Below are 25,824 nucleotides of genomic sequence, written 5' to 3'. Positions count from 1 at the left end.
CAGGCATGGAAGAGCAGTACCTCTGAAGACCTTTCTCAGCCCTCTTGCTGTAGCAGAGAAAAACCAGGCAGAGCCCGAGTGTGCCAGGCTTTTCAAGACAAAGGCTGTTTACTGGGCAGTTGAAATGTAGACCCTTCGAGCATTTTGCCCTTGGGGGGAAAAAAAAAGAGAGAAAGAAATGGAAGTCTCGGTGTTTTGCCATGAGCTTAAATCCTGGAGTCCTTATGAAAAACAAAACAAGATACTTTCCAGAACATTCCTTGCTCCAAGAGGCCGTTACTGAGTTGACATTGGGTCTGCGCCAGCATTGCGTCACTCCTTGGGATGCAGTGCCAAGAGTTTCTCTCTACCTTCCCACATAGACTCAGGGCCCTGACGGGGTCAAAGGCAGACATAGCTGAAGTCTGCCAGGCCAAAAGCAGCTGCCCGCAGGGGCCTGGACTGCCTTCACCCAGGAGCTCACAAAGGCAGGAGCAGCCACCGAGCTGTGAAGCCTGGCTTCAGGAGGCTGACGGGTCCACAGAGACAGGGTTGCAGCTCATGCTTGCACACTCTGATGCACATGGTGCAGTTCCTCCAGCTCCTAGCCCTGCTGCGTCCTTACCTTGCGGGTCTCCAAGTGCCACAGCCCCGGAAGGCTTTCCCAAACCAACCATTCGAGTGGTTCTCCCTACAGCACATCATCCTTGCTTTTTTTTTTTTTTAAAAAAAAAAAACTTCTAGCTGTTCATTATTTTTGTTGAGACAGGGTCACTTGCCCAGGCTAATCCAGTGCTCAAACTACACTGGGTGCTTGTGCCACTGCACCCAGCTACATTTCCTTCTTGTTCTTGGGTTTGTTAGCTATTTGCCTCCATGTTGTTGTTGTTGGTTTTTTTTTTTTTTTTTTTTTTTTTTTTTTTTTTTTTTTTTTTTTTGCCACTTCCCTATTGTCTACCCTGCGTTATTGGAGGCAGAAACATGAGAAGCAAGCTCTGGTCTGTCTTGTCGATTATTGTATTTCTAGCTTCTGGACTATGTCTGGTAGATAGTAGGTGCTCAGGAAAAATGCTGAATGTTTAGCCTTGGAAAGCAGCCGTTAGGACGAGCCGCCTCATGGGGCTCAGCTTGATTGAGTAATAAAGAGAAAGGTGCTGGATGTTTTCTAGATCCCCACCCCCAACATATAAAGCAATAAAGAGACTCCAAGCCTGTGCTGTGGCCTGGCTGCCAGTCTAGCTACAGGAGGTCCTCAGAGAGGACGGAGTTAGATCCACACCAGTGTAGAAGCAAGAGATGAAGCCTTACACATCACCCCTGAGTTAAAGCTTGGAAAAACATTTTTCTATTCCCCAAAGAGAAACTAGAGTTGAGAGTTTTATACCATAAATCAATCAGGCAGAAAACCACACATTTGCCCACTGCGTTTTGGTAGAACAAAGCAGTTGTTTGCACATTCTCCTGCCGCACCTGCTCTGGCCTGCCCAGCGCAAACACCTCAGCCAAAAAGTGCAAAGGGGTTAAGCCTACCCAGTCTGTTAGACAGCAAGGAGTAAGTGCCACTTTCCCTCATTTCGGCTAATCTAGGAAATCCAATAATAATTGTAAATGGGTAAGTTTAGAAAAGCTTTATGCCTTGCAAATATCGCTCCAAGCGACACACGACAAAGTAATAAATAATAATTATTCTCATTCACGGGTCTATTTATTAGAGTGATAACGGTGCAGTGTATTTCCCAACAGTCGTATTCGGTTTTCTGGATCTATGAATTATATTTTAATTATATTTGAAATTCTTTTAGAGCAACACAAATGAATAATGTCACTTAAAAAACCATTAGCTATGAAGATCTACACGATGACGCAACCACGCTTAAGTGGAAAACAAAAGGCTCAACATCCTCTGAGCACGGGATCTACCCGGCGTTCATTCACGCTAAAACAACAACTGCATTTCATCCACCCAATCTTGTAGTTCAGATTCCAATTCATTTAAAAGGATTAATTTGTCCTGGCCTATCAAGATGGAAGGCATCCTGCTAGGCTCTTTCTGAGCAGCAAGTGTTTTAACTACAGATGCTGAGCTTGTCCAAGAGAGAGTGACAATCAGCCCCATCCTCCTGAAACTGTTAACGCTGCCGGTCCTAAAATAAATGTCCATTCTTTATCGGGCTTCTGACATTTCCCTTCAGTCTGCAACCTGACGGGTCATATATTCGAAATGTACTTAAGTCATTTTAAGTCACAGGCAAGAAACAAAATGGCTCCCAAGCAGATTTAAAAAAAAAAAAAAAAAAGGTGTTGCAGGAAGACGGCTATTTCATGGCAAGCCCAGAGAATGAATCACCGTGGGGATCATGCTTTGATATAACTGAACCACATAATGATTCCACGCACAATAACTTAGTTGGCCTCAAAACAACACAACACCAATAAACAACAGCCACTCTTTAACCCACGAGAGATTTGACTGCAGATGTTGCTGTAGGAAGCAAAGCAGACTGCTGGAAACAAGTGCCCATTTACATAGATGGTTCTGAACCTCAAGCTGCTTCACCTGGGATCATCTCCCGGAGGGTTCAGATCTGGCAGCAGCCCCAAAGACGCTCCCATGAGGGCTCAACAGACACCTGTCAGGGGGAGGGAAGGCTTGGGTTTGGGTGCAGCTCTACCCGAAGCTGGGAGGTCACTATGGAGGGCTGAGGAAGGCAGAAGCAGAGGCATTGGCTGATTCTTAGAATGTCTGAAATGGCTTTTGTTTCCTCAGCGCTTGTGAACTCGTGAGAATGAAAGCCCACCTCTCTCCACAAACCTGGACTGCAATCTAGAGCGCGTGGAGAAAGCTTCATTGAGAACGTGCTGAGCACAAAGGGGAAGGGAAGAGCTGCCGCCGAGAGCAAGCCTCTGCAGATTTAGAATCTGCAGATTTAGAAGTGCAGCTGGGATGTTAAGGTTTGAAGCCTGCCATTTAAAAAGAATGTCTAAAGCCCGTGCACATTCTGTGGGAGAGGACACAGAGCTGCAAGGCTCTCACTTGGCAAGTGGCTCCGTTTCTAACACATTCTTGTGCATATCTATTACTACATTTTTAAATACGAGTTGGTTACCAAGGAAACAGGTTCTGGCCCAGTGTTAATTTGAAACTGAAATATTTTTTGAGGGGTTCGGCTCAAAGGAAAGAGCTTGTGAAATGATTTCTGAAAAATACCAGGATTTGGTACACAGGGAGTCACGCTGTATTTCTGCAATGAGCCATTCTAAGGGCTCAGCTCCATTGAATGGAGCTCGATATCTGCGAGGAGGGCCATGGTAACTTAGCCTTTCCCCCTTCAGAAATGATAGCGCCCCACCCCCCAGCTCCATGCACATACAAATGGTGGATCTATCATTGTATACGACAAAAAATATGATTTTGAAAGAATTTAATTTTTTAATTTTCATATTTCACACAATACAGTTAAAGTCCGCTTCTTAAAGATTAAACATTTTTAATAGTTCCTATTGAACTTATTTACGCTCTTGGAGATTATCTCAGAAACCCATTTGTTTTTTAGTTTTAGCTAAAATTGAGCCAAATCACCAGACTTTTCAAAAAAAAAATTCTTTTGTCTAGTGGCGCCACACCTATCATATAACTGAATTTCTTTAAAACAGAAGCCATCTCTCTTTTACAGCAGAGTCTCTTTATAAGTCTGTGCTTGTGTTTATGTAGTATTTGGATACAAGGGGCTATTTAGCTTCATGCCATCTCCAACATATTACAAGTATCTTAGTTTCAATTTTTAAAAATCACATTTTAATGCATCTGATGTTTTTCCTGCATGGCTCAAAAAAAAAATCTATAAAACATGCAAATTCCAACCTACCTGTGCGCGTCACCCAGGGCAGTGTTAGCATAGCAAGACACTCGGCCATTTTTATGTGAGGCGATGGAGACCACTGATTTCTCCGTCTTCCTGCTCCGAGTTTTAGATGCGATGGTCACACACACCAGGCGTCACACGCAGAGCAGCCCTGAGTGTACTGTGATCACGAGGACTGAATTTATCAACGGCCAAGCAGGACTGAAGGAAGAAGTTTCTTCTCCGAGGACTCTCCGAGGCTGCACCCAAGGAGGTGGTGTGTTGGATTTTCTTCTCCTCCCTTGCTCCTCGGAGAGTTCAAAGCTCGGAGCTGACCACTGCAAAGGCCACAGCCACAGTCACAGTAGTCACAGTCTGCTGAAAATCAAACCACTGATCCCAGCACTGAGAACACAAACATGAGGCAGGAGCTGCCCTGCTTGCACACGACGCGGTACCTAGGAGTTAAAAATAGAGTCCACCTGGCCTCCTACCTGCATAATAAACATGTAAGTTTCAAGTGTTTAATTTGATATTCACATTAATTAACAATACAACATACATTATTTAAAAGACAGCAAATGCAAGGAGAAAGGGGGAGACACCATCTGGTAGCAGAGTTTTGTTGTTCTTGTTTGGGTTTTAGGGTTTTGTGGGATTTATTTGGCTTTGTTTAAAAAAAGAGAGAGAGGCGAGAGAGAGAGAGAGAGAGAGAGAGAGAGAGAGAGAGAGAGAGAGAGACAGAATCTTATTTTGAACGTGATGGAAAGCAAACCTCCAGCAGCAAATGAACCCGAAAAGAAGGGTGATGTTGAAATAACGAAGGCTGTAAAGATGCAGAGCCGGGCTTCACTACCGGATGATATGGCATAGAGAGCGTTTCCATACTGGCATCGGAAACACTAGGCAGCATGCAATAAATTCTACACAGCACGCACACACAGCACAGCACGGCTAATCCTGCCTGCCATCTTAGGCTCACACAAGCAAGCTACGCACTGCATGCAGCCCACCAGCGAGCCAGCGCGAGGGGAGGAGGAGGAGGCAAGGGACAGCTCACCTTAAATGCGGTATCTGATTAATGTTGTAAGTGACATTGCGTATCAGCCTCAGAGTCTTGGCTCAACTGGGTAGGAGGGAACAAAGAAAAATGTCATCAACTGGTGATGCAAGATGAGCCCGATCACTAACCACTGTTTAGCAAACTCCCAATTCTGCAACCAGGCAGTAGAAGGCATTCCATGCACCGAAGCAGGGCGGCTGCACAACGAAGGAGTCCTTCTGCTTCTGGAAAAAAAAAAAATCAGACAGTCCTTTTGCTAAGGAAGAAAATCAGCTGGAGTGAGCACAGTCATGTCCTCTTCTTGGAGAAAGCTTGCAATACAGTATGTATCTGCTTGGGGATGCATTTTATAGTCTGTTAATTTCATAGAATTGCTAGCAGCAGCAGAAAAAAAAATGAAAAAAAAAAAAAACCTGCTAAGCTACTGCCGAGTGGAGACGGATTCTGAAAAGGGGAATAGCATTTGTAGATTGTTTTTTCCCAAACCCTAAGGTGGCGGCAGGCTTGTAGAAGAATGCATGATCAGTTGTCTGTATCCGTTCTATAACCTTTAACCACAGGCAGCGTAAATGCATCCGGCTGAATGGATCTGCAGAACAGAACGGCAGATACCGCTGCAGACATAATTGTATGAAGGTGGAAGAGACTTTCCTTACAGGGAGAAGAAGCCCAAGAAAATCAGTACAGAAAAAGAAATTATGTCAGGTTCCTTAGGATGTACAGCTTGCCTTCATACACAATTAAATCTATCTTTAGGATATTGACCTAAATAATAGTAAGGTTTACAGCAGCATACAGTACGTGTTCCAAACATAGCAAACGCGGAGTGATTTGTCTTCCCCCTCCCCCTCCAAAGCGAACAAGCCAGTTATAGTAATACCAAAGGCAATGGACGGTACACACTGGCGGGGAGGCAGTGTGTGTCTAGAGGCGATGTCCCTTTGTTTTACTTGGAGGTTTATTTAAGCTACACTTGCACCATGGCATTGACATTAGGAGGTCGGGGCTGATATCCATTCTCTGAGTGAAATGTTTCCCCCAAATTAAATCTCATCTACTCAGACACCAAATTTCATGTCTTCCTCAGTGTCACCTCCCCCGCTGCTCAGGATTGATGGGACCTAGTGTGGCTGTGTGTAATAAACTGGGATTGCTGTCTATAGAATCCAATTCATAATTATGAGAAATTATTTTTAAATTATTTTTAATTATTGCACTTTAATTTTAAAAAGCCTTCAAGAACTCATAAGCACAGACCCTTTCATTCCTCTCTCTCTCACACACATATACGTGCATGCACACACATGAGCACACACACACACTTAGAGCTCAATTTGCAACAAAATGTTAACACATGGGACAAAACTGTTAAATGGCTGCTTATTCAGAATTTTAAAGAAACACTTCATAAGCAAAAGCTATTTTTCTACGAAGCCAGTGTGGCTAGTCTCCAAAGTAGAAAATAGGTTAGCTTGGTAGATTTTTTTTTTTAAGATCCCACCAGCAGATTTAAAAACAGAAAAAAATATTTAAAACTCTGTATAACAAGAAGTCTTTATTTTAAGAAAACAAGACAGATTCTTTTCTACAAAGAAACCATATCCACCTCCACCCTCAGAGCCCAGATATAAGCTAGCGTTTTTATGAAATGCTCTGAGGTTATTTTTAAATATGTAATCTTTACATTTTTTCTCCCCACACAGTCTTTAATTGCCTCTTGCATCACCAATATGCCGTTGTTAATTAATTTTAACAAGGCACCCATGAATTAATGTTTTCCTGGTTTGCCAGTTTTCCAGTGACTCTATTCTCTGTACGAGCTGCCTGACAATAACGAGGTTAGCAAAGCGTTCGCGCACCCTAGAAATTGTTTAGAGGAGAAAAGCCACCGGAACACCTCGGCTTAGGTAGTAGGCATCCCGACTGGATTGTTTCTAGTCTGAATTCTATCTTCTCCCTCGGATCAGACGTGATTGGCAGCTGACTGTGCGGAAAGCACCCCTGCCTGTCTCTAGCCCATAGGCGTTATTCTGTCGGTAGGGTAGGCTGTCGGGACAGTGGGTCCTACCTGATCCACAGCAAGTTGCCTGCTGTTGAAGCACACTTCTCTCTCACAGTGCTCCAGAAAGGCAATGGGAGCTCTGGTGTTACGAACACCAGCGGTGGAGTCCTCTTCCCCACCCCCATATCAGGGCTCTTGATATCTCTGGCTAACAACATTGACAGCAACCAAAAATTAGAATGGAGTGTCCTTGTGCTAATTCCTTCTTTACCAAGGGGGTCTAGAATTAGATGGTTATGTGACGTTACAAGCACCAAGCTAACGACCATCATCTATAAAGCAGAGCCCTTCAAGAAGAGTTGAAGAAGGGTGAAGGAAACACCTTGGCAGGCGACACTCAGTGTCTGTTGCGCTAGTCCCCATGAATGACGTCGGAAGGCTAGACGGTCACATTACGCATGCACAAAGTATTATTGGGATACAGAATCAGTGGTGATGCTATTGAGCCAAGTCAGCGGCTCCTCCGTCTGGGCTAATAACTGCCGATGGCAACAGCAGTCATGCATCTCAGGCCCCCTGGAGATGAGGGGACAGTGTCACGTCCTTTTATAGCAGTGGCTCAACCTTCCCTGTGCCGCGACCCCTTCATACAGTTCACGTTGTGCCGACCCCAACAGAAAATTATTTTCATTGCTACCACAACTGTAATTTTGCTACTGTTATAAATCGTGATGTACATATCTGACGTGGGGGTATCTGATGTGTGACCCCTGTAAAAGGAAGGGTTGTCCAACCCCCGAAGGGGTCAAAACACAGGTTGAGAAGGGCTGCTTTGTACGTCAGGGTGGTGGCTGTGGTTGGGCCCTATCCGGGTACTTCTTATAACCAGATGCCAGGGCAAAGGGTTTGTTTCCACACCTCTTGTGGGGTATCCTTGTTCACTCTTTGTGTCAAAATGAGCAAGAAACCCCCACATATTGAATGTTATTTTGTGATGTCCCCAGTGAGCAAACCTGATATATTCACCAAGCCTACTTGGGTTAAGCAAACATGAATTCTAGCTGTAAATATTCTGAGAAATGAGTCTGTTTGGGCAGATGCTGTCAACTAATAAATCTTGTTTTGCAATGGAAAAAAAATAAGGCATGCTCATGCCTGAATTATTTAAGCTTTGTCACGATTACAAGTGGCAAATATATGCATTTGCTTAGGATTAAAAAAAAATCACATGCCCTTCATCCTCAGGGCACATGCACAGACATTAACTCAAATGAGAATCCCTTCTCCACAGTGAAAATTGTAGGCTTTGGCAAGTCAAACACAAGGTTCCCAAAACAATGCGGCAAGAATGAACTGGAGCACAGAGCAAGGCAGGAGAGACTCCTTTACCGGGGTGTTATTCTTTGGCCTCTGCGTTCTGCAGGCGGGGCTAATTTTATTTCCGGGCCTGTGGGTTAAAGTTAAATTGCATGGCTTATGCAAAGTACATAATTCAAGTACGAACGAAGCTCGGCTCTTCTCATTTGAAAAAAAAAAAAACAACAACATCAAGTCAGGGCACTGAGTCCCAGAGGAATCCCTGGTTTATAAACATTTGGATGGCTTTGCATGTTTCTTGATGCCATTCACAGCTTTAAAAATTAAAGCTGGTTTCATTTTATACCTAATCTATATATCAGTAGGTGAGCCCATGATCAGGTTAGCTAGTCAATGGAATTTTAAAAATAAGTATTTACCATGTGTAATATTTTTTGTTTAAATTCTTATGTAAATATAAAAAGCAGAATTTTTTTATGATGTTGATTATATTCAGGCTTGGAAACAATTTGGTAGTTTTCTTTCTTTCTTCCTTTCTTTTTTCCTTCTTTAATTAATTATCAATGGCTGTGTTCTTTGAGACAAACTCTCACTGTGTTGCCCTAGCTGACCAGGAACTCACTGTGCAGGTGAGTCTAACATCAAACTCAGAGATGCCTGTCTGCCTCCTGTATGCTGTAAAGGCGTGCGTTACCTCAACCTGCAATAAAGTGATTTATCAATGACGTAAAATAACTTTGGGGGGCTGGAGAGATGATGCAACAGTTAAGAACACTGACTGCTCCTTCAGGGGACCTACACTTGATTCCCAGCACCCAAGGTGTCTCACAATCATCTGTAACTCTAGTTCCATAGTTCAAGAGGACTCACTGCCTTCTTCTGAACTCCATGGGCCCCAGGAATACTTGTGGTACTCAGACAAAGCACTTATACACGTTAAAAAAAAAGAAGAAGAAGAAGAGATAATCTAAAACATAGTGGGATGATAATTTAGCTGGCATTTTTAAGAAAGTCCATCATACTTCCAATGGCTACGTCTTGTCCAGAGATCTGCGTAGGATCTTCTGTAGCTGATCAAAGCTGAAAATCATACTAAATTATATTAATAAATCCTAACCTGATAGTACAATATCCTATAGTATTGACTAGCATCAGTTTTAAAGATAACCACCGTATAGAGACTAGGATTTAAAATCTGAGACTAGTTGATTGAAAGCCTGGACCTTCCCCCAACTCTAAGGGATGAGATTGCATCCTGCATCTCATCTCTACCTAACTCCAGAAATCCTCCCACAGAGGTGGATATTCCCAAGCCTTGGGGATCACGCTGAGGCAGATACTCCCAAAGTCTAGGGAAACTCACAGAAGCAGATATTCCAAGAAAGAGCCAGGAGAAGGGGAAACCGAAACACAGGTTTTCAACAAAGAAAAGATAAAAACCTGGTAAGATGGAGGGGAGGCTGTGCAGCTCAACCCAAGCTAGTCCAAATGACAAGACATCCTCAGGTGGAGCCCCTCAACAGGTGCCACCGTCACGAGGGACGTCGCTACATCTGTTTTAGCAGCTGTGTGAGCTCTGCTTTCACATCTTAGCATGTCTGAAGAGTGCCAGTTGAAGAACATTATTTAGACGACCTTGAGTCTATCCGGGTCCATTGCCACCCTAAGCCCATTTACCGCCATGATCACCTGCCACTGACCAAACAGACAAACAAAATGATAGGCTGGTCTAGACTTGGAACTAGGAAAATACTGATCTGGCAGGGAGGCCATTTCTCTGTCTAGAGAAAAAGATAATTGGGTAGAAAGAGAAAGGTGGAACTGTAAATAAGACTTCTTATACATGACAGCATCTACCTCATGTGAGAGAATCATCCTTCCCATATGTCCTTCCCCTTGACAACAAATATTCCCAGACTGAACCTAGCAGTGCACTGGTCTTTTCTTTCACCAGATAAAGTACCAAAGGAGTACCGAGAGCCTCACCTCAGCCCAGGCAGCTCAACCCACATCCCACTGACTTCTTTTCCTTGTTCTGAACATAAAGCGTCGCAAGCATTTGCTGGTTGAAGCAGCCACCATTACCTGAGTCTCTGGGCTTGCCTCCTGCGGGATCTTTGTGTCTCCCAGGGCACCTGGAGTTTTGCCTCATGCAGCCAAATGACTCACTAGAGTTTGTTACTGACTCCTAACTTAAGTCATGAGATTCTTTCGCTAGTTCCCTCATTACCAGTGGCAGCTTCGGTCTTGGGGCTAGCAAGACGCTTCCTAAAATGGAGAACTTCAGCCCACGAGAGACAGATGGAGATTCCTATGGAGACCTTTCAAAGGTTTCATCACTCGCTCCTCAAAGAAAAACCCCAAGCTGACTGGGAAGCTGTGAAACCTGCCCTTTTGGGGGCAAGGAAAGGGGAAATGGAAATGAGGGTGGCCCGACAAGACCACCTCCACCTCAAAAGAGCACCTCCCGTTTCCCCTGGGTCATGGTGCCTGAGTGTGTTTCACAGAATTATAGGACGGGGAAGATAGTTTGGGAAATGTTGTCTACACACTCTGAGGCCAAAGACAGTACAGTCTGACCTTACAAGAAGCTAGAAACAGGACTCCTTGCTGTCCAGGGCTCTGCTCTTTGTGATTCATCATCTGGTTCCTTCTAGAAGGAATTTCAGACTGTCAACTTGCTTATTGAACTGCTGTAGATTACATGAAAATGATCAGATGCCCAAAGAGGATTTATAATGTGTTTCTCAATTCCTCTGGAGCAAATACATTTACATCTATCTTTAAAAAGCTCAACTAAAAACAACTTTAAACAAAATATGTAAGTATTAGGCTCAAAATTCCCTAGGCCCAAGAGTCTTTGATACTTGGGTAGTATCAGAGACCCAGGCTTAGTCGCTGTAAGTCAATCGTTCTAAATTTAGCTAGTTGAAGTCACCTTTCTTCTATTTGGTTTGCAAAGAGACATCTCATGAGTTAGCATGAATGGCTAAAAATAAGCTGCAAGTTTCGTTTTCTGTTGTTCAGCATGGCTTAGAAACAGAACAGCGCAAGCCTCGGAGATGCGTTGAATGGTGCGAAAAGTCAGCAATTCAAAGTGCTTCCTTTCCTGCCCCGATGACCAGCTCATCCCCAGGCCTGAAGAACTCACACCTCTGTCCCTTTCATGGTCTTGAAATGAATCACACGCGCCCATAAATAAGACACGGCAGGAAACCAGGGGCTGAGGCTAGTAATGGGGGGTGGCAGTGGCTTGAACGTAGATGCATCATCACTTCCGCACAGGGTGTCACGTACACTTCAGCCCGAATCTCAAGTGATGCTGGAGACCCTTCTGTGGGGTCAGGGATAAATGAATAAACCGTAGATTCCGTGACGACGGGTTCCGAGGGATTGAGCTCAGAGTCTCCCTTGACCCAAATGCCATTGTTCTTGTGCAATTCCATACTACAGACCCAGGCAGCTCACAAGTTCAATTTCAAAACCGTCTTTTCAGGGCCAAGTCGGGCAAAAAGGTGTTCAGCAGCAGTGCCCGTACTTCAAAGGGACGGTAGCCACCTCGCTTTGGAGCGTTCAAGCCGTCGTTTCGTGCCGGGCAAGCCGCACCGTGGCAAGCAGGCTCTCAGCTAAACAAGACTGAAAGGGGGCGAAGAAGGGTTAATCTCCCTCCATTAAGGAGGGGCCGCTGCGTGAGGTGAAGAGAATAATCTGTATGAAGTGCAGAGCAGACAAAGCACGTTCTGGAAACGAAATTACAGTGTGGGGGGCGAAGAACGATTGTCCCGATTTTCACTGTGGCCATTTCTTAGGTCTCGGGGTCTTTGCTTAGCTTTGAAGTTACAGCCTCAGGGATGGGGATGAGGGCCTGTTCACATCGAGAGCAGGACTATTTGAGCTGTGATTCCACGGAACTAGGCTGCCTGGGAGGAGAAGGTGAGGCCACAGCTGCCAGGATATTGGACAGGCTTATCCAAGCACAAGTTAGACACCAGTCACGTAAATAGAACGGTCGCAGTCTCTTCCCCGGGCTAGGAAATGGCCTCTGCATCGTCTTCTTTTTCATTTAGAAAAACTTTCTAAAAAGGGTTTATTTATTATTATTATTATTATCATATGTATGTGTGCATGTGTGTATGCATGTGCGTGCACATGTGCTCAGAAGCATGTTGGATCTCTTGGAGATGAACTTACAGACAGTTGTAAACTGCCTGATTGGGGACTGGGACTCGGGTTCTCTACAAGAACAATACGTGTCCCAGAGATAACACTGAGTTATCTCTCTATACCTTATTTTTTGTTTGTAATTATGTATGTGTAAATATGTATGATGTGTGGACATGGAGGCTGGAGGCATCAGGATCTCCTGGAACTGGAGTTATATGTAGTTGTGAGCTGCCTGACCTGGGCGCTGGGAATCAGAGCACCAAGTGTTCGTAACGGCTAAGCCACCTTACCAGCCCCCTATTTTGAAAAACAATCATTTGAGAAATTTCAAAAATAATTTTTTCTTCCTGTTTTTTGGCAGTGGGGAGGAGTCACAAGAAGTTACAAAAACAGTAAAGGAAGGATGGTGTTGCACACCTGTGATCCCAGCGGAGGCGGGAGAATGGGCTCAGGGTGAGAGCCTGCCAGAAGCAAGGGAATGGGCAGTAAGCGTCATCCTCCCCAGTGGTCCGGGTACCTTCCAGACTGTGGGACACTGATGCTGGGACCCGGGGATGGAGCGTATCTGGTTTCTCTGGTTTTCTCATGCACTCTCTGTGGCAGTAGCTCTGCCGCTCTCACGCAGCATCAACACCATCAGGACGCTGTGGTCCATCACTACCACCCCCTGGGCCTCCTTAGAGTCACAGCCTCCCCAGTCCTGGGCCATGGCAGCCATGGAACTCCTCTCCCTCGCTGCGATTCACTCCCCTTGAAAGTGGTGTGTATCTGTGTAACCCTTTGAGATGAGCGTGTTCGCCCTGTGGGAGGTCCTTCTGACCCATTCCACTTCCTGGATAGTGTGGCCCCCTCTACAGCTGGCTGCCCGTTCACCCGTTGAAGACTCTCTGGCTGGCTTCTAGATTGTAGGTGTTCCGCGCAAAGCCACGGATATGTATATACAGGCCGCTAGGTGAATGTAAGCTTTCGCGTCTCTTGTGTAAGTATCCAGGAGCGGCTTGGCTGGATCATATGGAAAGAATGTTTAACTTTGTCAGAAAACTATCACCTGTTTCGGAGAATGACTGGATCATCTTACATTCTTACCGGAAAGAAAGGCCCAAGGCATCCAGTTTTCCCACCCCCTGGCCTGCACTTGGTGACAGTATCATTTTTTGAGTCATTCCGGTAGATATATTGTGGCTCCTTTTGCTGACGTACAATAAAATGGGGGTAAGTTTTGGCGCTGCTGATCCTGGGTAGGATGGTCACTAAAAAGCTCTCGCTACCCCAGCTTTCCTGTCCACATGGCAGTTTCTGCTGCCTGGCATTTAGATAATGGGCAATTGCTGGTCTCTCTGCCTGGGGCGAGCCTTCAGTTTTGCTCACTTGCTACTGGCTGCAGTGATGGGATATCCCCATCAGGAACTGCTAAACCTCTCTGAGCCAGTACCACCTTGAACTAGTGGTGCCTGCTTCTATGAGAAGAGATGAGCGATACAAATTCATGGAGAATTTTCTTGGGCCAGAACCTTCTTTCTGCTATGGTCATAGACTGTGTAGATGCCCGTTTTTATAGTGGAGGTGGGGCATGGAGTCAGTATAGACAGGAGTAAGGAAAGCCTCCAGCAGTACCTGCCAATCAGAATACCCACTGAACACGTCTTGCCTTTGGACTTTGTGCTCCATGACCATATAGGACTCTTCGATGGGATGTAGAAACCTTGTCTGCATATCCTGGAACTCTGACTTCTCTCTCCCACTGGTTAGGAATGGAGGTACCATTCTCTCGAGTTTCCTAGCCCGAGGACCCGGTCCTTTGAGAGAAGATGCACTTAGGAGACATACTCTCATGCCAACAAACACTCATCCACATACATTAAAATAAATCTAAATAAACTGTTTATTTGTTTGTTTATTTTGAGACAAGAGTCTCACTATGTAGCTCTGGCTGTTCTGGGACTCACTATGTAGACTAAGCTGCTGTCCCCAAACACAGAGATCCTGCTGCCTGTGCCTCCTGAGTGCTGGGATTAAAGGTGTGCACCACTGTGCCCAGCACTAAAAAACAAAATTAAAGAAAAAATTTCAAGACAACAGGAACATGAGCTTCATATAGAGCAGACATAGTGAGGACGTGGATTGCCCCAGTCATTCCTGTACTATCAGCCTGCATCAGCTGAGCCCCAGACTTGAGGGAGAGTATAAATGCTACCAGGACCCGTGCTTAGCACAGCTTGCCCTCCTACGTTTGTGCTAGAAAGCCAAGAAGCAAGAGTTACCAACGGGGACGAGGACAGTCCCGAGACGATGAGGACATGTGCAGAAGTGGAGACACTTGGTGAGAACATCAGCCTCTCTGGTGTCTCAGCCTGGAGACGGGCAGAGCTGAAATGCTACCACTGGGTTTTGTTCTTCACCAGCTGATGGTGTGGGCATGGATAGCCTCAGAGGAACTGTGTGCAGGTTTCTGGTGTCTGAAGGCGCACAGAGGGCCTGCCGACAGTGGTGCGGTCTGTAGAGGCAGACTTTGAAAGGCAAACAATGGGTGGTGCACGCCTTTAGTCCCAGCACTCAGGAGATAGAGACAGGTGGATATCTGAGTTGGAGGCTAGCCTGGTCTACAGAGGCCAACCAGGGCTACACAGAGGAACTCTGTCTCAAAACAAACTAAAAATAAAAGGCAAATGGCGGGATGTGCCCCTCTAGCACTTAAGGTAGAAGAATGGAAGGAAGTGCAGGGCTATCAGAGACCCTTATGTGACTGGAGGGCGTGGGTTAATGATTTCTGCAGTGTTGTGAAGACACATGGACCTTTATGCTTCCTCTCAGATGACAGCCTTTTTAGGTCTTGGTTGGGTTTGTTCAATAGGTTCTCTGCGACTCGACTGCCGTTTCACTCCTTTCTATGGCTCCATCCTCCAGTCCCTGCTGTCTGGCTCACTGTCCCCACTTCCCTGGTGATAAGGCTCAGTCACAGCACCTTGCAGACACCACAGACACCTCCCCTGGCTCGGAACATCATCACATTCTTCCCGAGGGTGGGATCTACCGGGGCTCCACACCAGACCCTGGCTCTGTCTCCTTTTCAGTTCCTGTCTCCTGACCTGAGATCCGCCCCCACACGTAAGCCTGGCCTTTGCCATGATGCTCTTCTGCTGTTCTACTTTCTGTCCTTCAACCCACCATGGCTCAGTTCTGAAGGAAAGTATCTTACAGATGCTTTCTGTATGACTGTCCTATGTCCTCCTAAGTCCTTGTCGGGGCTCAGAGATCACAGGGGTCTGGCACCACTAGGTGACCAAGAGAATGACCTGGGCCCCTCCGAGGTCCAAACTGTATGTGTTAGTCCTGAGATTTGACCCTACCTATCAGAGAGCAGACACAATTTCCTTGACTGAGGCAGGGAGCTGTTTCAGGAGTTGTCTTCTTGTTGGTTCCCTTTGTCGCTACCAGAAGGTTGGGCATGTTTAGATCCCTTGTCTAGGTCACCCTCTGCCAATAAATCTCTGGGTGACCATTAGGAGGCAAATGATCTATGTTTACTCCACTGCTCTCATTGTTTACAATAAGCTTTCCCGGTTCCCAAGCTAATAATCATCTTTGGGGCCAGATACAGCTAAAACTCAGAAGCCAAAAAGAACTTTTCGTTTCTCGTTTGGATATGTGCTATGGTTTGGGTACAGTTTTTCCTCCAGCGTTTATGTGTGTGCTGGAGGCTTGGCCCTCAGGGTGGTGGTGTTGAGGCAACGGAACCATCCAGAAGTGAGGCTCTTGGAAGAAGGTAATTAGGTCATAAGGGCATTGCCCACTGAAGGGATCTTTGTAGGTTTTGTGAGATGGGATTAGTTTCCATGAGAATGGTTGCTGTAAATAAGCCTGGTGCCTCTCCTGAATCCTTCTTTCTGTGTAGCAGGTGCTCCCAGCACGGTGATGTCATTTGCCCAGGGCCCTCATCAGGGAAGAGCAGATGCTAGCACCATGTTCTTGAACCTCCAGAACTGTAAACTAAATATCTTTTTAGTGATGATTTTATTTGCCAGGTGTTTTGCTATAGCAGTACAGACTATGACAGTATCCCAGCCCAGGGCCCGCTAACTTTTTTTTTTCTGTGTAAAAATGCCTAGAATTGGTTAGGTAGCAAACTAGACAGACGAGTAAGTAGTTCTCAGGCTTTGGTGGATATGAGAATAAGGAAGGTGTGTTAGAATTCTTGATATTTGAAAGATAGCAGGTGATTCTTAGACATGGGTCGGTCAAAGTCTCCATAGAGGGACATGGCTGAATCTAACATGTCTGGGACTACGGTCAGAGTTTCTGTTGTCACAGGGACTTGTGAACATGCGTTTTCATGTGAGAAACCTCAGGGGACCAGGTTCTGAGTTAGACACTGATGATCTGTGGACCAGCATTGACCAACTGGTAACTTTAAACACAGATCATTCAACCTGACACTTCAATTTCTGGGGATTTTCCTTAAATTGCCCACAAGGATTTACGTTCAAGAGTGTTTATATATTTGTAACAGTGGACCACCGGAGGCGATCAAAATAGGCATTTAAAAATGGCTAAATTAAAATATGCCAATGCAAAGATAATAACCATTTAAAAAACCCAGCAAAAACCAAAACTAAAACTACAAACTAAAAAGGAATTTGTCTTCTGTAGAATGGAAGAAGGAAGAGGAATGTTGTAATGGAGTTGAAAGTCCAGCCAAGCGTGGCCCAGCTGCAGATGGGGGTGGGGTGCAGCCTGTCCCTGGGGAATCCTAACCTACTCCCTTGCAAGGCACCTTGATACAGCTGCTGCCTTGGACTTAAGTCAATGAGAAAGGCCTTTTTTACTGGCTACTCCCTTCCTCCTGTGATGCAGGATGATCGCCTATGAGATTCTGAATAGAAGGGTGACCCCCATCACAGCAGGCAGACTGACTGCCCTCTTTCATGTAGCGTAGGAAGTACAACCCCAAATCAGTGCCTCTAGGAGGGTCAGTATCATCTGTCAACCAGCCAGGCTCTAGGATAGCTTAGGGCTCCAGGCATACCTGTGAGAAACGACTATTTGAGAGTTAGCCTCTGAGAGTATCTGTGATAGAATTTATCTTGTTAGGTTAATTCTTGAGGGAAACCCCATCTCAGTTGTGGGCAGGACCATTCCCTGAGTGGGGATCCTGTACCTCATGAAATGGAGAAGGCAGGCTGAGGAGGAACATTCCTTACTCTCTGCTCCTGGTTTGTGGATTGCTGTGTCCGACGGCTTCGAGCTCTTGCTGCCGTGACTTTCCAACCACACTGGTAGACAATCCCAGGCTGAGGCAAAATAAAGCCATGCGCCCTTAAGTGACTTTTGTCAGGACATTGTATCACAGCCACAGAAAAATGACCAAGATTGCTTCCACAGTGTAGACATCAAGCCTGCCTTGTTCCCGTGTGCTGGGACCCTCAGTAGAATTTCAGGAATCAGCTCTAGGCACAGAGATGCTCAACCAGTTTCTCTCAAAGTCTTTCGTGAAGTTGGCGCTTTTGAGCCGCTGGCCCACACTCACACCTGGCAAAGTGGCTTTGTACTTGTACCTACTATGTATTTTGCTTAGACATGTTTCTAAGGATCACAGATGCAGGCGATTCAGAGAGAATTTTTCTTGTTTCAAAACAGCACTACTTCATAGCAATCTCCAAAGCCAAGACATCAACGCCGACCATGTGGTGGCAATTGTCACGAGCACGCTAACTTAGTCTTCACAGTCCTCATTGCCCGAACCATTCCGCGCGGAACCTTACTCAATTTAACGGTCTCAACAGAACAAAACACTACTTTGAAGGTGAGAAGGAGCTTGAAAGTTCTGGTAAAAACCAGAGGCTTCTTGTGTTAACAGCAAAACCCCAGAGTCCTTTGTGTGGTGTTTTCCAAATTGGTTCTTGACGAGAACTAGGGGATTTCAGTGTGAGAAACGACAAAGGCCAATTACTATGAATTCTTAGCTGTCGTAAATATGACGTGAGCTCCTTGCAAAACTCTCTAAAAAGGGTAGCAGGGCATTCATAATGCTGAACCAGGAAGAAGGGGGCTAGCGTATCTGTGCATCAAGAACTTTTGAGATCTTGTGCGTCTTCAGCTCACTCCGTCAGGTGGTGGCTTTCAGTGGGCAGTGCGTTCCCACACTTTTGACTCTTCCATCATCCCAGCCTGCTCAGTAGACACTCGTGGTGCTCAACAACCCCAGAAAGTGCACCTTCAGAGGTGGAAATATTTTTGAAAAACTGAAACAAAACAACTTGCTATTTATTTAGCCCGCTCCCGATGTGAAGGGACGAACAACAATCGAAGAGGCTATCAGACTGGCCCGGGACAGATCTTCCCACACAATGGACAATGCTCACTCTTCAGGGTGGGGATGTGGGAGCCAGGAATATCAAATCTAGTGGCAACATTTCATTTGCTTAGACAGATACTGACCACAAAACTAGAGAACTATGCACCATGCAGCCGGAACAGATCTTTACTGGAGCCCTTTCCTGACATTTACCGGTGAGAAGAGAATTCTACAAAAACAACAATGGCTTAAAATCTACATAAATTATAAAGTGAGACAGGGCTCTCCAAATAGGGCTCATACATTTTCCGCTCACTGTTTCAGTAAATGAGACTTCCCGAAAAGAAAAAGGCAGAATTAGACATTGGGTATAACTCTTTTATATTTCGTGGGGTTAGCATTAATGTTCCTGCCCAAGTCTTTTATAGTCTATATTAAATATTTTTCAAATAGTTTTATTTGAAGGTCTCTTCTTAGAGGAGCCCTCTCACTAGTAAAGCACTGTAGACCCTGGTACAGATGGGGTAGAAGAGTCTTCCAGTTTCTCCAGGACTGGGCAGAACCATAGCTCAGGGCTCCAGGCACGTTCCTATATGTCACTGAAGCTTATAGCTGTGGGAGCAAAATCCCATTGACAGCTAGTTTGCTTGACTTAAGAACACGAAAGGAACAAAGCCAGAAAAGACCTAAACAAGAGAATAGGGGGAGGAAAGATAAGGGGAAGATGCCCTTTCTGTTTCATTGGCCACTGACAACAGGAATGTGTTTACCTTAATCTTAGGATTAGAATGGACAGAGGCATCTTGGGAAATTTCTCTCACTGTTCTTTGCCCTCATGGCCAGGTAAAACCTGTGAGTGTCCAATAGTGAATTCCAAATATCTCCTAATGTTTTGCTGTTGTTTTGAGATAGGGTCTTGCTATGTTGCCCTGGTTGGCCTGGAGCTCAGTATGAAGACCAGTTGGCCTTAAACTCACGAGCAACCAACCCTCTTGTCTCTGTCTTCTACCTGGGTTTACAGGTGTGTACCCTATATGCTTGGCATTATAATATGCTTTTATAAGATTTATTTTTATTTTATATGTGTACACTTGGTACTTATCTGCCTGGAAGTATAGCTGTGTGCCATGTGTATGTCTGATGCCCAAGGAGGCCAGAAGAAGGCACTGGATCCTCAGGAACTAGATAATTCCAGATAGACATGAGCCCCCATGTGTGCTGGGAACTGAACCTGGGTCCTCTGCAAGGGCACCAAGCGAGCTCTCTCTCCAGCCCCTCATCTACCATCCACTACCACCAACCCTCTCCCCACCACACACGCACTGTTCTACTCTCACGCCTTATATTTGAGCATTTCCAAGCTTTTACACTCAATGCCGAAGAGATTATCTTTCTCCGGAACCTCCCCACGGTTGTCTCTGGGAAGTGGCTGCTCTAAGCTAGCTACAGTCACGTCCCTGGGTTTTAGCCAATGGGATGGAAAGAAAGATGATATGGACCACCTCAACCCATAAGACCCTCCCTGTACGCTTTTTAGGTTCTTTGCTCTTTCCACTGAGGAGCGAAGATACACCCTGGTGGTTCTGAAAACCAGCTGCTGCTGACAGCAGAGTCTCCTTCAAACGCGGAATGTTTTGCGTTTGTTAGTGTTTGTTGGTCATCAAACCAAGGGACTTGGGCACTTAGGGCACGCCCACTGAACTCTACCCCAGCCTTGAATCTGAACGAATGCTTGAAAGAGAGTTATCCCAACCAACCTGCACTGTGACATGGTCAAAACGCAAAGCCTATTGTGTTTAAGCCAATCTATATTTATGGTAGCAATTAGCTTACCGTGACACATATCCCCTTTGACACAGCTGTTGTCATTCTGTACCTATGCCCTGTACGCTTTTCTTTATTGTCCTAAAACCCCCAAAAAGTAGAACTAGAGACGTAAAAGCAGGGAGTCACCAGGGACAAATGGCACTCACCAAAGTATTTCTCACACAGCGCTCAGCTCTCCCAGCCAGAGGAGCGGCAGACTGGCATAGCCTCGCTTCAAGACAGCCTCATCTGTGAAATTATATTTAAAAGGTAAAACACAAGGCCTTCAAAACATAAAGTGTGACGGTTCATCTCGTAGGATGCTGGCTCACCAGGGATTTGTGTTTCTTGCTAAACGACAAACTTCTGCACTGCCTTAAAGTGAAGGCCATTTTCTAAGATACACGCAACCACATTAGCGCGAAGAACAGACTTAATGTGCTGAGGAAGGTCTACAGAAAAGAGCCCATCACTCGGGAGGTGGGTCGAGAAGCCAGGGGAACTGAGATACAGCTCTAGGCCTGTCTGCTCTGTGACTCTCACGCCCCGTGCAAAAAAAATGTTTTTCCATAGAAACTGAAATTTCTTGAGTAGAAACTTCCAGAACTCATAAAGGACAGGTTATGCAAAGGCCTCGGAGTTTTTAGACGATACGAAAACAGATGAACTGTGTTTCGCCTCTGCTTCATGTCCCTGCTTAATGGCAGCGTGAGTGGAAATGAGAAACTGTAAACAGGACACCAAGGAGATAAGGAAGCACAGAACACGCAGAAGGACAGAAGGTGCTCCCAAGACAGGCAGGCTGGCTGTGGCCCCTTTCCGACAGGTCTGCCATTATCCCCCCCCCCCCCCCCCGCCCAAGTGTGAAAATACTTTGACTGACAAAACATATGCTTGCCTAGGATGGGGCTTGTCTTATGTCTGATCACCCCCTAGACAATACAGGAAGCAAACTGTTCAGAACCCCAGATACATATTTTGGTTTCCTTCTTGAAACAGAGCTCAGGTGGGCAGAGCAAACAAGAATCCCCAACCCAGTAGCACATTCTCCTCAGGGTTTCGCCTGAGCAGCTTTTGTTTATCTGTTCTTGCTGGGCCCCTGGGGAAGAGAGAGCAGGCCCCTCTGAGGCTATGTTTAGAAGGTGTCCCAATGTCCGTCCCCACTCCCTCCTCTGGGCCAGGGCCTGCCAGGCCTGGCTCTTAGGAGCAAGATGGCACCCACCATGTTGGGCTGAGGGGCCTTCACTTACTCAGAGGTGCTGGCTCTGAAGCCCACACGCAGCCAACTTCCTGGGCTCAGGAGGCCCCACCGCATTCTTCCTCTGGATGCCTCAACTCCCAGTTGAGATCTGCGCCACATAATCTTCTCATGACGTCACTCATTCTGACTGCTTACCCTTGGAAAGCTGATTTACAAGTAAAGCCCTCCTTAAGGCTTAAAACAAAAGAAGAAGTAGAAGAAATAAGGTTGCTGGAGGGGAAATAGAGAGAGCACAGCAGTGGCCTCCCGGTTTTGAGATTTGCTGCAGCTATGAGAACCACTCCCTGGTCAGGTTCCTGGCTACAAACCGAGGCCAGCAGCAGGGCGTGGGTGACGTCAGGGCCAGGCCTGAGTCATAGCCAGTGGCCCGGCTGCTCTGCCACTCGGAAAGGGACAAAAGGAACCTTTGATGTCCAGAGGCCCTCCTCTCTCCCAGGCTGGCTGCGCTCAACAGCAGGCCAGAACATTCCAGCTGTCTCTCCACCCCATCCGCCCTTCCTCCTTCCGGAACAGTCCCAGACAGACTCACTGAAGGACATCGCCCTCCGTACAGCCACGGCATGGCCACCCTCTGTAACCGAGAAGCAGGGAGGAACGGGGGTTTTCCCCCAGGACCCTCTCACTTCTCTTGTCATGTGATGCTCACCTTAGCCCAGAGCTCTAAGGGTACTTAAAGACACGGAAAGATGGACTCGCTGTTGCCATCTCCGGGGCAGCCTCCACTGCTCAGGCTGTGTTTGCTTCTGCTGCGCTGTGGAGGCAGGCCTCAGGTCTCTACTCTGTTCCTCCTGGGTCTAAGTGGCTTTCCTTTCAGAAGACATAGTCATAGCGCAGTACCTGGCGTGAAGCTCACTAAGTACACCATGAAGGCTGCCTGGCTGCCTGGCTGCCTGGACGAATAGATGAAAACCTTAAAGTAAATGTGGAGGGCACATATTGAAAACTTATGGTGAATGTTTCAGTCTCCGCAGTAAGTTCTTTGTGACAATATTTCACTTACCGTGACAAAGCTGTGGATGAGGAAATAGACTGAGGAGGAAATGGGTTCTCAGAGAAACAAAGACATCTTTGCCGCCTCATGGCAAAGCAGCAGCAGAGCCCAGGCAGTCTTCAGACCTCAGGTTCGCTTTCAGCCTCCATGTTGAGAGGCTGGGGTGAATGAGGAAATACTGACTAATGTTCTTCCCAGGAGAGGAAAGATAAGAACAAAGATGGGCCTCGAAACCTGACCCTACAAGAACATGACGGAACAATCAGGTATGTTCTGTCTAGGTGAGGTAAGCCTCGCGGCCTCTGGATGGGTCAATGTCACAGCTGAGGCGTGACAAGCAGCTAGTCTATCCTGAGAAGCTGGAGCCAGAAGACAGAGCCAGGGAAGCCTGTTGGCCCAAGCCCTGGTGTGGTGGAAGAGCCTCAGTGGGCAGAGCACTGGACGCCATGTGCAGAGAAGAGAGGACCGACGGGCTAGGAGGAGTGAGTCTGGGCCGGTAGGAAAGCGAAGGTGAGGGGCGATGTTATCCAGGCCACGTATTTCTGCACTGTATGGTGGCCGGGCTCTCAACCACAGTTCCGCACCTGAGATGGTCACACAGCAGTTACAGACTGGCTGCTGCCTGGGTCAGGTACGCTGATGTTGTCCTGCTTCCTGCTCTGTAATTATAGGGACAGCCTGGGAAGAGGTGCTAATCCAAGCTAGTGACAGAGATGCAGACGTGACCTCAGTCCTGCCATCCCAGAAACAGAAAGCTGATGAACTCCCCCTTCAGTTTACCTTTGGGGATAACAGCTGCTTAGAGAACAAACACAGGTGATCTTCAGGATTTGGGTGAACCCCGAGACTCCCTTCCGATATTGCGGTGTGAACTGTCTCTCAATTATTCCCGTGCCTCCATGCTGGTCCAGAGAGACAATTTATCTTGGGGTTGGACCCCGACACTATGGGGGAAAGGACACACTAGTGCTCGGGAGAACCGGGAGGCCCAGGTGAGGAGCGGAAACAGCGCTTTCAGAGGACGAGAAGGGGCCTATGCCAAACAATCACAGTCCCTTCCTCCTGTCATGTCCCCGGGAACAGCAAATAGCAGGAATAGCGACCAGGCCAGGACCCAGCCAGAGTCCCGGCAGGAAGAAAGTCGGCTCAGCAGTCGGGCCCCTATCAGGATGAACCCCTCGGCTCCTTCTCCACAGCGGCTGGTGACTCTGCCTTGTACTTTTCCATGACTCTTGAATGTCTCATTTCAAGAGGAAGCCAGAAATTTCCAGCCCCTTAGGTCTCAATGATGTGGTCTCACAGCATTTCCCCCACCCATCTTTGGAGGGTCAAGTGCTATGATACAGTGTGAGAGGGATCCTTCCCATGGCGGGGAAAGGACTGCGGTGGGTGACAGGATTTGCTACGCAGATGCAGACATAGTTTGGGTGTGAGTCTATTGAGAAGAGAGGAGGATAGGGGAAGGGAGGGAACACACACACACACACACACACACAGAGACAGAGACAGAGACAGAGAACTTGGGAGTGGGAAGAGTATGTCTCTTAAAGGGACCTTTGCACCTGCATACAGTGTGAGGGTTCTGCTTGCCATACACAGAGGGGGCCAGGTTCCCAAGGGGCAGGATCAAGTGTGCCTGGATATTAGCATCAGGGAGACCTCTCTCCATGACTCTGAATCTGTCTCCGATGGCCAGGCAACACTGTGTGATTACCTTTTCATGAAGACTCTGCCAGCCAACACTCAGAAATCACACTTGGTGGAGTTTAGGTCTCCATGCAGGTGGAATTAGCCGAGAATTTCCGAGGAGAAACCCGTGTGATTTTCTTCAAGGGGAACAGCAATGACAGGTCATCTTTGCTGGCATGGTCCATCAGAGCCTGACCGTGGCCTGAGGAGGGCATTGCAAGTTTCAGGCTTTTATGGTAGAAGGTTTATTTGTCCATTGCTGCCCTGTCTACAGAAATGCCTCTGTGAGCCTCCCTGCTGTTTCCCCTGGGGCTTGGTGGATAGCCTGCACCATAGGCACTGGTCTTTACTTCTTTAATAAAAAGACTAGAGGCTTATTCCTACTGTGCCTAGAAACATGCAAACAGAAAAGGGTGAGAAAATAATAGGCAGAAATGGTTCACAACTTAAGCGAGCTGCAGACCCTTGTGTTTCGAGCACTGTGGTTGATGCTAACGGGGGTGGGGGGCTAAAGTTAGGGAACTGGGCAGACCATCCACTTGGAGATACAGAGAAGTGGCCCCAGGAGCTCTTCTTGCCTGCACCTCATCTGGGAAACCTCCTTCTTGGCTACAATAATATAACTGTACACTGATAATTTTCTGGTAAATCTTTAAGGGCTCAAGGAATTCCTCAGATCTCTATATTTGCCACCTCCATTTTTTCTCACTTTCTTTAGTCTTTTTAAAAACATGATTAAGATACGATTTACATAGCAGAAAGTCCACCCACTTAAAGTATGCAATTCAATGGGTTTAGTATATTTGCATGTATTTACATATATTTAGTATTTTACATACTCATAGTCTACTTTTACAACATTTTTGTCAGATATCCCCTGTGAAGAGACATTGTACATTTCAGCCTTAGGCAACCATCAATGTGCCTTCCAGCTCTAAAGCGTTTCCTCCTCGGGACATTTTGCACACGGAATATCACAGTACATAGCCTGTTGTGATTGGCTTCTTTCACTTAACACAATGCCTCCGAGGTGTATCCATGTTGCAGAGTATTTCCTCGCCTATTCCTTTTATGTCGGGATAATAGTCTGTTGCATGAATATAAGACATTTTGTTTATTATCTTTGAATCAGTTGATGACAGTTTGAACTGTTCCAGTTGTTTGCTTTGCTTTTTTTGTACAATACTGAAGATTGAACCTAGAGTCTCACATAAACCAGGCAAGTGTTCTACCACTGAGCTGTATCCCCAGCATGAAAAAAACATTCCTTCTGTTTGTGAAAAATCAGACTAAACAAAGAACTAATTGAAATTGAAAAAAAAAATCTTTTTTTTTTTTTCTATTTCAAGCTGGTCTTGAATCCATCCTGTGTCCCAGGCAGACTTTGAACTCAGGACCTCTGGAAGAGCAGCTGGTGT

At 46.3% G+C, this 25,824-nt stretch overlaps 1 protein-coding gene across 5 annotated transcripts in view; it reads right to left on the bottom strand.

The window, feature by feature from the left end:
- Window positions 1-22,152, bottom strand: part of Zbtb38 (zinc finger and BTB domain containing 38) — a 77,803-nt gene extending 55,651 nt beyond the window's left edge. For 2 of the 5 annotated variants that reach the window (XM_050157236.1, XM_050157237.1), the window contains exon 1: window positions 3,846-3,992. The gene's annotated coding sequence lies outside the window, so the exon portion shown is untranslated. Of the gene's footprint in view, window positions 1-3,845; window positions 3,993-4,881; window positions 5,019-20,632; window positions 20,715-21,715 lie in introns of those variants that run through there. The other 3 variants (XM_050157240.1, XM_050157242.1, XM_050157238.1) reach the window with 3 other exon arrangements.
- Window positions 22,153-25,824: the final 3,672 nt, after the last annotated feature.

Source organism: Alexandromys fortis, unplaced genomic scaffold (genome assembly GCF_014885135.2).
Source record: "Alexandromys fortis isolate MF-2015 unplaced genomic scaffold, M_Fortis_MF-2015_v1.1 scaffold_85, whole genome shotgun sequence".
Taxonomy (NCBI): domain Eukaryota; kingdom Metazoa; phylum Chordata; class Mammalia; order Rodentia; family Cricetidae; genus Alexandromys; species Alexandromys fortis.
Note: the sequence above shows the minus strand (reverse complement) of the source record. Positions and strands in the feature narration are given on the sequence as shown.